Below are 13,554 nucleotides of genomic sequence, written 5' to 3' on the forward strand. Positions count from 1 at the left end.
AATCAGACACAGTTTGGTGGGTGGATGTATGAAGAGAGGGGGGCTAGCAGGTGTTGTAACTATGCAGTTGGGTTAGATGAGGGGTGTGGTTGTTTGTTTGTCTGAATAAGGGGACAGACAGACAGAGGGGTGGGTGGTTCGGTACAGATTTGAACATGCTACATGTTGCACAGAAAAATACACAGTATTGTGGTAGGGGGTGTGGTCACTTGGAAGGTCCAGGAATAATTAAATCGGCAGGAAGATTGTGAAAGTCAAGTCAGTTCAGATTCATTAATGACATCTTTATAATCTGGACTAAAGACATCTTTTTGATTTGAACAGAGGCTGAAGATATCCTATCCACATTCCTCCAGAACCGCAACACCTTGTCCGCCTATTTGTCTCACTAGTCCTCCCCAACCCAACAAGTAGTCATCCTTGATTTTGACCTTCATCTCAGTGATGGCTGCATCAGTACCTAAATCCTCTCAGACGTACCAACCACAAACATACCTCCATTTAGACAACTGCCTCCCATTCCATACTGAGAAGCTCCTTCCATAAAGCATAGCTTCAAGGTTAGTTTTTTATGTTTATTTTAGTTCTTTCATAGATTACAAACTATACAGTAATGATGGCAAAAGGTATAATTACCCTTAAAAAAAAAAAAAAGTTTGAGGTGAATTGTTGAGCAGTTTCACAAATAATTGGCTTTTCTATGGAAAAGTCAGTGTTTATCAGAACATTGATGCAGCCAGGTAACCCACAAAATGTTCGGTGTCTAGCACTAAAATTTATAATTTTGCTTGGTAGAAATATTAAGCCACTGCAATCTGGAATTGCAACTGACTGCAGTGTGCCTCTCCTTCCATACAATCTGTGATTGCTGTGCACAACAGTTCATGATGGAATCAAAATAGGACGTGAGCTGAAGCACATCACAATTTAGATTTCAGTGCTTCGAAAGCTACCGTGTTGTAATTGGAGGAATTCATATTTTTACACCCTGTATAATACTTTCACGATTAAAGTATAGTGTCATTCAACACAGAAAACTCTATTTTCACTTGAGAAAAAGTGTATTGTATTTTCACATGGGAAAAATATATTTTAACTGGGTAGTCTGGGAAAAATCCATAATTTTATTTTCCTGACCATGTGTATATGCCCTGTGTAGGGACAAGAAGTCCCTCTCCCTATTATGCTAAGTGTCTCACTGAGTCCTTCACATATCAAAATTACCCTCCCAACCATGTGCAGAAGCAAGATCTCCCATGCTTTCTCTGTTCAGTCACCTACCACCTCCCATATATCCACTGTCTGGCCACAAAGGAGTACTCTCGTGTCTCTGTACTCTGTACCGTCCAGGACTAGAGCAGTTGAATTACATTCTCCACCAGTGTTTAGACAACCTCCTTATCACGCCCTGAAGTGATGAATGTCCACCTCACCCTTCTGACAGTGGTAATCTGCCACACAGAGAACCTGTGCAATATCCTTGTCCAGCCCTAATCCGCACCTTCTCCCAGCCCTCTTGTGTCATGGTTCATATTCCTGCAATAGACCTAGATGGAAGACCTGTCCAATATATCGTCCCACTACTACCTACTCCAGTCCAGTCTCAGGCTGCTTCTATCCCATGAAAGGCAGAGCTACCTTTGAAAGCTGCGATGTTATCTACAAACAAAGTTGCAAACACTATGCCGCTTTCTGTGTGTGTCTCAACTAACAAGCTGTGTGCATGAATGGCCACTGCTGAACTATGACCAGAAGACAGGTGAACCATCAAATTCCTGTAACCTCCCTGATCTCAACCTTTGCTAGTCCCTGCACTTCACCTCCCTGTCCTCTTTCCTGCTCCTACTCCAGCGGTAACCGCAGTTTATCCCGTAAATACTCCTAGCAGTCTTTCGCTCCTCTGTCCAGCTCTCCATCTCTCACTCCCTGCGGGACGGGGCGTTAGATTAGGCCTTAGGTATTCCTGTCTGTCGTAAGAGGCAACTAGAGTGTCTCAAACATTTTGGCCTTTATTATGTGATGGTCCCCTGTAGGGTTGACCTCCATTTTTCAAAATTGTCGCGAAAAGCGAGCCATTTGGGGAGGGGCGCCGTACATGGTGCATAATGTCCGTCATGCGTTGAGACCTGTCGCATCCTTTGTCAATGTGGATTTTCACTTCTGCTAATTCTCCAACTGTTGGGTGAGGTCACACTCCTGGGTGCATATTTTTCCATCAAGTGTGCAGTATTGTTTTCCACACTGACGATAATGGACTTGTTCGCCTTGTTGCACGTGATGTCCAGCATGGTAGCCAGTCCATTGTGGAGGGGCCGCCATGTTCTCTGTTGGTTGTAGCCCCCTGACCACACAAGGATCGCTCTGCTGATGTCTGCGCCGTTAACTCCCCACATATACCGAGGAGTAGATGACAGTCGCCCTGGGCCCTGGAGGATCAGGACTCCTGGCTATGGCCATCCATTCCCCCATTTTGTGTCCCTAAAGTCTTCCATCCGAACAGCCCTTTCCAGACGCCAACACCTGGTTGCCATCTTTGATTTACGAAAAGCACATGACACAACCTGGCAACATCAATCCTTGCCACGTTATATGGGTTAGGTCTCTGAGGCCCGCTCCCGATTTTTATCCAGAATTTCCTGTCGCTTTGTACTTTCCCGTGTCCAAGTTGGTGCCTCCCATAGTTCTCCCCCTCCCCCCATATCCAGGAGAATCGGGTCCCGCAGGGATCTGTAGTGACTATTAATGATCTAGCAGCAGCTGTAGGACAGTCCGTCTCACCTTATCTATATGCAGACGACTTCTGTATTTCATACTGCTCCTCCAGTAGTGGTGTTGCCGAGTGGCGCCTACAGGGAGTCATCCACAAGGTGCAGTCATGGGCTCTAACCCACGGCTTCCCATCTTCGGCCGCAAAGTCATATGTTATGCATTCTGTCGGCGTCATATCGTTCATCTGGAACCAGAACTTTACCTTAATGATGATCCACTCACTGTATTGGAGACATATCGATTCTTAGGACTGGTTTTCAGCGCCGTATTGACTTGGCTTCCTCGCCTTCGCCAGCTTAAGCGTAAGTGCTGGCAGCAGCTCAATGCCCTCTGCTGCCTAAGCAACACCAGCTGGGGTTCAGATCGCTCTACGTCGCTGCAGAGCCCTTGTTCAATCCTGTCTTGACTATGGGAGTCTGGTTTATGGTTCGGCGGCACCCTCAGCATTGCGTTATCCGCCCCAGTGCACCACTGTGGCATTCACCTAGTGTCAGGAGCTTTTAGGATGAGTCCAGTGCCAGTGTTCTGGTGGAGGCTAGAGTCTCTCCATTGCAGGTTAGGCATGCGCAAGTGCTGACTAGTTGACGTTGCACACATTCGTAGTTCTCCTGCACATCTGAATTCCTATCTTCTTTTCCCACCCATGGTGGTTCATCTCTTGCATCGGCGGCCCAGGTCAGGGCTTCCAATTGCAGTTTGTGTCCGATCCCTTCTTTCTGAACTGGAGTCCTTGCCTTTACCACCTATACTTGAGGTCCATTCACGTACACCTCCATGGTGTACAGCTAGGCCACGGCTTCGCCTGGACCTAAGGACTCAGTTAACCCCACAGCTCTCTGCTGCCACTTCCTCTCGATTCTTGACATGTACCGAGGCCATGAAGTGGTTTACACCGATGGCTCGATGGCTGATGATCACATCAGCTTCGCCTATGTCCATGGAGGACATAGTGAACAGCATTCCTTGCCTGATGGCTGCAGTGTTTTCACTGCCGAGCTGGTGGCTGTATCTCGTGCTCTTGAACACATCCGTTTATACCCTGGGAAGTCATTTCTTCTGTGTACTGACTCCTTGGGCAGCCTACAAGATATCTACCAGTGCTGCCCTCGTCATCCTGTGGTAGCGACCATCCAGGAGTCCACCTATGCCCTGGAACAGTCCAGTCATTTAGTGGTGTTTGTCTGGACGCCAGGTCACGTCGGAATCCCAGGCAACGAACTTGACGACAGGCTAGCCAATCAGGCTACGCAGAAAACCGCTTCTCTGCAGCTGACCTGTGTGCAGTACTACGCCGCAAGATTTTGTGGCTTTGGGAGACGGAATGGCATAACCTCAGTACGCACAACAAAACTGCCTGCATTAAGGAGACTACAAATGTGTGGAAGACCTCCACGCAGGCCTCTCCCAGGGAGTCTGTGGTACTGTCCCCTCGGCATTGACCACACTTGGGTGACACATGGCTACCTCCTGTGCTGTGATGACCCACCTCAGTGTTGGTGTGGCACCTGAAAGTGGCCCATATCTTGGTGAGCTGTACTTTGGCTGCCCTGTGATGGACTCTTCAGTTGCTGGACTCGTTGCCGTTAATTTTAGCTGATAATGCTTCGTTGGCTAATTTAGTTTTATGTTTCATACTTGACAGTGGATTGTATCATTCTATATCATTTTTCGTGCATGTGCTTTGTCCCTTTTTTGTTCTCCACTGTAGTGCTTTTAGGCTGGATGTTTTAATCTGTCGTAGAGTGGCTGGGTTTTCCTTTTTATTCTCGTGGTTGGCCAGCCACGGTCATCTGCTCTCTCTTGTTTTTATCCCTTCTGTTTCTTGCTTATCTCTGGGGTTTTCTTTCCCCCCCCCCCCCCCCCCCCCCCCCCACACACACACACACACACACACACACACACACACACACACACACACACACACACACATTGTTGCTCATGTCAGATGCAATCACATAGTCAGGCCCCAGCTCATGGAGACCAACTGTGTGTATCAGTAATTTTTCATTGCACTTGTCTAGGATGTGTCTGCTATTTGGTGAGTAGCAGTATATCCTCTCCATATTGTTGTTATACCACCTTTGATGTTCCATTGTTTGATTTTGCTGTTACTAGTTCATTTTTCACTCCCTAACTCCTGTGTAATGTGTGTTTTGTGTGGGACAGTGACCATTTTCCAATTATCCTCTCGCCTCATTCTCCAACCAGTGGAGTGCCCACCATGATGGATACTCAAGTCTGGCCATCCTGATTTAGGTGTTCTGTGATTTAGGTTAGGTTTTCTGTGATTTAGGTTAGGTTTTCTGTGATTTAGGGAAATCACTTCAGGCAAATGCTGGGATGGTCCCTACTCTGATGACCTCGCTGTTTGGTCCCCTCCCCAACATCAATCAGTCGACCAACCAACCAATGTTTGACGTTAGTCATACAGTGTATTGCTGGACCGATGATACGTACTACATAAGACAGTTTCCTCTTTCCTGCTCCTCAGGCCCTCCTCACTGCAAACATGTACCTTCGTGCTGTGAAGAGATCATAGTAGGCATTTGTAAATGCTGATGAATTTTGCTGTCAGTTGCAACTTGATATTCACACAAAGGCACACTGTATTGTAAGAACGATATAAAAGAAAGTGTTAGGAATCACATGTGTCAAGCTTGAGAGTAATTGTGTCCTAACAGATATGAGCCTTAGTGGTGGTAGCATTACCAGCCCTTTTATCGTTGCTGAATGCGAGCATTATGCTTAATAGAACCATGTGTGTTGTGCAATAACCATCTTTCATTCTTATCCCATAAGTGAACATCTGCATGCAACTCTGGTAGCCTCACAATGAAATTGCACACACATTGTAGAAATGCACCCACCTCCTCCTGCTGCTGCTGCTGCTGCTGCTGCTACTACTACTACTACTACTACTACTACTACCACTACTACTGTAATATTAGATGCCCAAACATCCTGCTTACCACCTTCCAATTAGTTGTCATGACAGCTAGACTTCTCATACAAAGCAAAGTATCTCTTACATTGTCAGTGTCAGCCAAGCAGGTGAGAATTGTAGGAACTGATGATAAAGCAGTCTTCTTTTAAGTTGACATCTCACAGTTCTCTTGTGTTAAATCAGCTGTCTTTCTGCTGTCCCTGGGCTGTTCCATGTGTCAGAATGGGATGTTCGCATAACATTTTAACGTGTTCTGCATTACAAAATTAAATTTTTATTGAAGCTGTACACACTTTCTGTGACAGTAAAATAGTATTGGTCTAAATAAAATTTTAGTGAAATTTTGAAAATAAGTGAGAAGACCTGTTACTAAATAGAACTCAGGCAGGACAGAAAATCCATCACTTGTGATACCAAAGCATAAAAAATCTTTGAAATTACAACCTACTAGATTCTAAACTATTTTGTACTTGATAATTAGTCAATAGCCCATTTCCATTAATAATTTATTTCCATCTATGGTTCTTTTATGATTATTCCTTAAGGCAGCACAATGAAACTTTCATTGAGACAGAAATTAGACTACCAAAAATATTTAATTTCAGCTGTTTAATTTTAAAAATATTGGTTAGCAACATGAAAAAACCTAAAATTTCACATTTTAATGAAAATATACCAGCCTATGAAATACACTTCTTGTCCAAGCCAGGGAGTGAAAAACCTTTGTTGATTATCAATATCAGGTGTGTCAAGAATTTGATGAAGATCGTACCCATACAGTATTGTCAGCTTTAAATGTATATTTGTATCGCTGTTGCAGTTTTCCCCTAAACAAAGTTAAATTGATTTTTATTCCTTTTATGGCATTTGTAACACAATTTCTACTCAAAACCACCACATGCCGTATCATGTGAAACACTACCTTTCCCATTGTTGTAGTTTGAATTCTTATTGCAAATGGACTAACGATGTGTAGTACCATTTGAAGTGACTGCATTTTTGGAAAAAGATATTTACAGTTGATACTTAATTTTAGATATAAATCTTCGATTAAGGAAAGTACACGATAACGAAAGGCATTAATAGTGTACTTGTCATGTGAAATTTTGTCAATTACTACATCATAACTTCACTGAACTCCTGGAGCTATCATGGAAAGTGCTGTGAAGAATGGAGTATGCAGGCTATCATTTTGCTACATGATGGCGAATCTTAGCACGGTCAGTTTGAATAGTTACTTCTTTTCCTTTGGCAGCATCTCTCTTTTTGTAGGAATACTTGGCCACTTTTCTTCAGTATAAAGCAGTTTTTTAAAAACTGTGAAATTCTAGAAAGAAACTCAGTAAACACGCCCCCCCCCCCCCCCCCCCCCCCCCTCCACAGTGCCTTCTTCCACAATTTTTCTTCTGATAATGAACACAGCTTCAGAAAGTACTATATACCACACTTTGTGTCTCTTAGACGTGCAGACTTTATCAGGATGCATATAATTGTGAAAACTGGGTGTGGTGACACTTCATATTTACTGCTCAGAGGGGCACTACAGAGGAATCCAATTCTAAAATTAGACAATATAAGTATACAGAGGAAGCAAGCCACACGTTATCTCAGACTGCATCTAAAACGAAAAACACTTTCAACCGTCATAATAAAATTGACAATTGACAAAGCCTCCAAAATTATGCACAAACTAGCAAGACTAAACACAACTCAGTACAAATTACCTATTAAGACAATAAGGACCTACCACATTGCGATATTTGAATCCATCGCATGCTTCGCTGCAAATGCTTGGGCTCACAGACTAAAAAGACAATTGCAAGACGTGGTCAACCATAGTGTACTCCTGAGAAGGAGCGGAGTCTTCAACACCACGTCACTAGAGGTGCTTTGTGTTGTGATGGGGGACGTGCCCTATAGACATAACAATACATTACAGAGCTTCACTTTACTGGCTTACGAGGGACAGGCTCGATAAAGTCACCAAAATTATGGGAACCAACATTATGAACAAGACACAAATGAAACGTTGGTGGATTCAAATGTGGCAGGGAGAGTGGGATGCACCCGACAAGAGTCTCTGAGTGCACTCTTTCTTTCCTGATGTACACGAAAGACTACAATTGAAACATGTTGACCCAAGTTTGGGGATTGGTCCATTTCCTGACAGGCTACAGGCCGTATCCAGTACATTTAAACCGTATGGGACTAACTAATGTTGAAGCATGTGTATGCGGAGAAACTGGGACACCAGAACATGTCACACTGCTGTGGAACATACTAGCACAAGTGAGACCTATACAGAACGACAATGATATACCCAGAATAATATGTAATCCCAATGACTGAAACACAATAAATAGTGTAGCCGATATTGTATCGAACACTCTGCATGAAGAATACAAGCGCTAAAACCCATATGGAAGGAGGCGTAGACAAGCACAAACAACACAACAAACCACATGGGAGGACACAGTCACGACCACAGATTCTGAAACTGAGGAAGGAACACTAGGTGAACATGACTCTGAAGGGATTAACATGTAAGGGACCAAACCCAATAATGCATGACGCTGCATGCCACTAGACAACAATCATAAAACAAATAAACACTGGCACCAGATACTAAGATTTTAGTAATAAGGTAATATCGCTTGAGAGGAGAAGGCTCGAAGAACTTTTATTCCGATGCTGCTCCTCCCCAGTGACATCCTGCATAGTGTTTAAAGTATACTGCACACAAGCAGTAATGTATTGCTCGTCTTATTGCGTGCAGACATAAGTATATTCTCTTCCTATTCAAAGCTACAATCAATGAATTTTATATATCAGGCTGGTATTACACTATCAAATTTCTTTGTCTAAGATTTGATCAAAGATGTGATCAAATATTCTGTCAAATATATTTGACAAAGATCTTTGACGTAGCGCTAGAAGGGGTATTGCACTGTCATCAAATTTTTCGTCAAAGTTCAAGATGGCTGACAACAACTTGTTATTAACCGCAGCAGTTGCACGTATGCACATGCGGAAAAGAAGTGTGGGGGGGGGGAGGAACCATACATACAAGGTTGACAGTCTTAAATTCCTGGGATTACAACTTGATAACAAATTCAGTTGGGAGGAGCACACCACAGAACTGCTAAAACGCCTTAACAAATCTGTATTTGCAATTCGAGTGTTAGCAGACATAGGCATCATAAAAATGAAAAAGCTTGCATACTTTGCCTACTTTCATTCCATAATGTCATATGGTATAATATTTTGGGGTACATCTTAGTCAAACAAAAGTTTTCAGAGTCCAAAAGCGTGTAATACGTATTATTTTACGTATTATTTGTGGAGTAAATTCACGGACGTCCTGCAGAAACCTCTTCAAAGAACTGGGTATACTAACTACTGCCTCTCAGTATATTTACTCCTTAATGAAATTTGTCCTAAATAATATCTCTTTTTTCCACCAAACAACTAAGTTCATACATACAATACCAGGAACAAAAATGATCTGCACAAGGACTTCAGAGCACTTACTTTAGTTCAAAAAAGGGTCCACTACTCAGGAACACTCATCTTAAATAATTTGCCAGCAAACATAAAAATTTTAGTTACAAATAAAGATCAGTTTAAAAGAAACCTGAAAGAATTACTAGTGGCCAACTCCTTCTACTCCATTGACGAAATTTTTAATAGAAACAAATGATGTATTTATTCATACTATTAGTATTGTTATTTCAGCTTAAAAAAAAATTGACATGTTCCACATCCACGAGGATCTCCTCAGCACGGATCTATGGAACGAAAAACTAATCTAATCTGGGTGAAGCCGTGGGTTTTACTACGACACGATAAAAGCATTCAAGAAAACTTGTTAGGTGGGCTTACAGTGGAAGACATCAAGTTGTACATCAATTACTTAAGAATGGATGAGCATAAATTTCTGTATGTGCTCTGTGAGGTGTATCCTCATATCACAAAGCACAATATTCACTTAAGAACTGCTACATCTTCAGAAGACAGGCTCACTGTAACACTCAGATTCCTTGCTACAGAAGAGGGTTATGTTAGGTCAGGTCAGGTCTCCAATCTTCTTAATCTATTTTTGTATTCAGGGTGCCTCATGTTGTAAAGCGCCTCATCAGCTTCATACATCTCTATTAATTTTGTATTTTTCGGCACACACCAATTGTATTTACCGGCAATGTTTATAAAAACACTACAGACGACGGAATGCAGCGATGCTAGCGCTCCATGTGGTAACATGTCACATTGCAGTGAACAGAAGACAGACGATTTCTTTGATCAAATCTACAGCGAGGCCCTAGATTTGATCAAATATTGGACAACATTTGACAAAGTCCCTATTACACCATCAAATATCTTTGACAAAGATATTGGACAAAGAAATTTGATAGTGTAATACCGGCCTCAGAAATGTATTAAGTTATTTAAGGAATAATGCATTCAAGTAGTGATGTACTATATTCTATTTGTACTAGCAAGTTACAAACGTAAGTGTGTTTCTCATGTAAAGCTAAAATTGAAGTGCTCAATCAGCATTTAATATGTATAATCTGTGTAAACATACATTAGCACATACCATTTCAGATGAGAATACCTTGAGGCTGTACTGAAACCACCTCATTTGAAATAGGTAGAAATAGGCCATTATTAACCAGCATGCTACTTGGACTGTATTCCACATCCAAATACAGCATATCACTTCCCTTTACATACTACAAATTATTTTCACCACGCACATTGTGTTAGATTTTCTTTTTTTAAAATTTTTGACATTTGCATTGTATAAATTATATTCTCAACAACTAGGTAGTAACAAATTATATGGAACCATTGTACCAGTTGTTAAACATTCAATTCACTGTAACCTCAGAGAAATCTTTATATATCATGTTCTTTATATTATTAAAAAAAAGAATGAACAACTGTATACAAATAAGATTGTAACAATGAGAAGTCTTTGCCATTAGATTCAGAACATCTCACCCACATTACATTTCAAGGAGGTGGGTTACTCTGTACTGTTAATTAAATAGATAAATAAATAATGTGGTGACAGTTTAGGAATATTCTCATTACAACCAGAAAGAACAGTCAATATAAATTCATACTTTTGTGAATCACGTGTTTAACTAGCAGACCTAATCTGGGTAATGAAGAGAGAAAAACTTCGACTTTCGCGTTTTATAGTCTGCATTTTCTTTTAGAAGAGCTGATGTGCTTACAGTATTGTGTTCACTTAACACTCCCCCCATCCCCTCTCACTCTCCCCCCGTTCTCAACACAGTAATTAAATCTTGCGTGTTTATATTAAAAGTAGCAAAGAATTTATATAAAATATGAGGTATGTTCGGAGAGTAAGTATCATTTTTTTTTTCTACTGCCACTGCAACACTAGTTTTGCAGTTCTGCACATTTGCCCTCATCTCTCTCTGGTTCATTGTCATTCCACTGACAATATTAACAGCTAGAATGTGTTTATATTCATTAGTGATTGTTCAGAACGGAAAAAAAATTTTTTTTGACATTCTCTGAGCTCACCTACTGTAAAGTGCATTCTGTAGTACAGTATTTGAATGTAAAGAATGTTAAGCCACCTGAAATCCATTGTCAAGTTGTAGAGATTTATCGTTAAAATGGAGTGACTGTTGGAATGGTGAGAAAGTGGGTGTGATAATTCAGTTATGGACAAACCAGTGTTCATGACAGAGCACGAACTGGGCGAACTTTCGTTGTCGATGATGGTTTGGTTGAGAAAGTTAATGAGAAAATTCATGAAAACAGATGGTTCACAATAAGAATGCTTTGTGATGAGTTTCCACAAATTTAATAAACTGTTCCACATGAGATTGTCACAAATTGATTGAATTTTCACAGATTGTGTTCCAATTTGGTTCCAAAAATACTTGCAGATGCCCAAAAAATGAAATGGTTTGGCAGTGCTTTGACATTTCTTACCTGACCACAGTAATGAGGGAGATGAATTCTTAAACAGAGTTGTGACTGCTGGTGAAACTTGGTTTTTGTTGTCTCACTCCAGAATCAAAAACCGGTGGAATGGAGGCGCACACAATTGCCCAAAAAACAAAAATTCAGAACATTGTCAACACAAAAAAAAAAACATGTGCACTGTATTCTGGAACAGACAGATCGTTCTGGTTGTTGAGTTCCTTGCCAGAAGTGAAACCATCAGTTCAATGTTTTACTGTGAAACATTCAATAAACTTTGGCACACACTTCAAAACAAAAGACATGGAATGCTCAGTCAAGGCATTGTGTTACTTCATGATGACACATGTCCCCATTCTGTTGGTGTCCTTATTAAAAAAATTTGGTTGGCAGTGGTTCAGTCACCCGCTGTACAGACCTCATCTCGCACCATCTGACTGCCATTTATTGTTGAACTTCAACTTTGATTTTGGTGGAAGGTGCTTTCACATCAATAATAATGCAAAAACAGTGTTCAACAGTGACTTTCTTCACTTTCGGCATCTTTCTATGAAGAGGGAAGAGAAAAGTTGGTTTCCCACTGTGACCTGATCCATTGTAGCAATCATGTAGAAAGATGGATTAAGAAGTGCCCTTTCTTGTAAAAATGTGTTTTTGTATGAAAAAAAAATGTTTTTGAGGTTTTTCCCAAAACTGTATGTACTTTGTGAGTATGCCTCATGTACACAGAAAATTAACCGCATCATACCCTAGAAAACTTGTGCTTTGAAACTTGTGTTAAAGCCTGCTTTCTTATTAACAGAAAAATGGATTTGCATGCACAGTTGATGCATTAACTTTGTGTTATCGTGTGTATTTTCTACAGTGTAGGCAACTTTGAACTCTACAGAAACAAACTTACAATAATCAAAATTTCCTTAAAACTGTGGTGTAATTTTTTGTGGGTGCCCCCTTCTTCCTTAACTCCCATTTCTTCATAGCTCCTTTCCACACATTTGTGTACCTAGCAGCTGCAACTTTATTTGCATAATAAAACGATCCTTACTGCTCTATCTCGCTCTGCAGTGTCCCTGCTCTTTGCCACCTCCAAAATACACTTGCCCATTCTGTCACCACTACCACATAGCGCTGTTACTCCCTAATTAGTAATATCATGATTTCCAGGGCTGTTATTATTTTAGTCTGTTTTGTCTTCATGAATTAAGATTCCTTCTCCTTTCTGAATTATTTGTAATTTCTGTGTAGCTCTTTTCTTTCTGCTGATCAGTTTTTCAAACCTGCTCAGCTGAGTCCTCTACTATTGTTAAAATGTTCTCCTAAAACCAAACAAATGGCGGTGTTATTTATCTAAATAGTCATGAACTTCTTCTAATTATTTCTTCTAATTATTTGTACACATAAGTTTACTGTACAACCTTGAGTTACTGCAATAAACTCAGAAATGATAAAAATCAGGAATAAACTGAAAACATTCAAGCAGTGATAACCTCTGGAAGTCTATGGCTGTTGGCTGCACAAACCAGCAAACAACATGTTAACTGCTTTGGTGCCTCTTGCTTATCTCTCTAAACAGCAAATTGCCTCTCTGTGCCAAGAATGCAAATTTGTCATCTTACAAAAAGTCATCATTATTGTTCGATTTTACTAGGTGAAAACCTCCCCTTGACATTTCACAGGTCCCTTACAAAAGCAAAATTATAAGAGAGCTTATTCCCTTAAAAGGGCAAAGCTTATGGAACTGTCATTAACAGTCGTATATGATTGAAAATGGAAATAGGACAAGGAATTGATATTTGTAAAAAAAAAAAAAAAAAAAAAATTAAAAAAATGGAATAATAAAATGTAATTGAATAGATTTAAAAAAATCTACTCAT

General features: G+C 40.7%; 1 protein-coding gene across 5 annotated transcripts in view; it reads left to right on the forward strand.

Annotated features, from left to right (window-relative positions):
- LOC126482335 (RNA-binding protein Pasilla) overlaps positions 1 to 13,554 on the forward strand; it is a 92,571-nt gene that overhangs the window by 25,758 nt on the left and 53,259 nt on the right. The gene's annotated exons all lie outside the window — the stretch shown is intronic.

The sequence above is a fragment of the Schistocerca serialis genome, chromosome 5 (genome assembly GCF_023864345.2).
Source record: "Schistocerca serialis cubense isolate TAMUIC-IGC-003099 chromosome 5, iqSchSeri2.2, whole genome shotgun sequence".
Lineage (NCBI taxonomy): Eukaryota > Metazoa > Arthropoda > Insecta > Orthoptera > Acrididae > Schistocerca > Schistocerca serialis.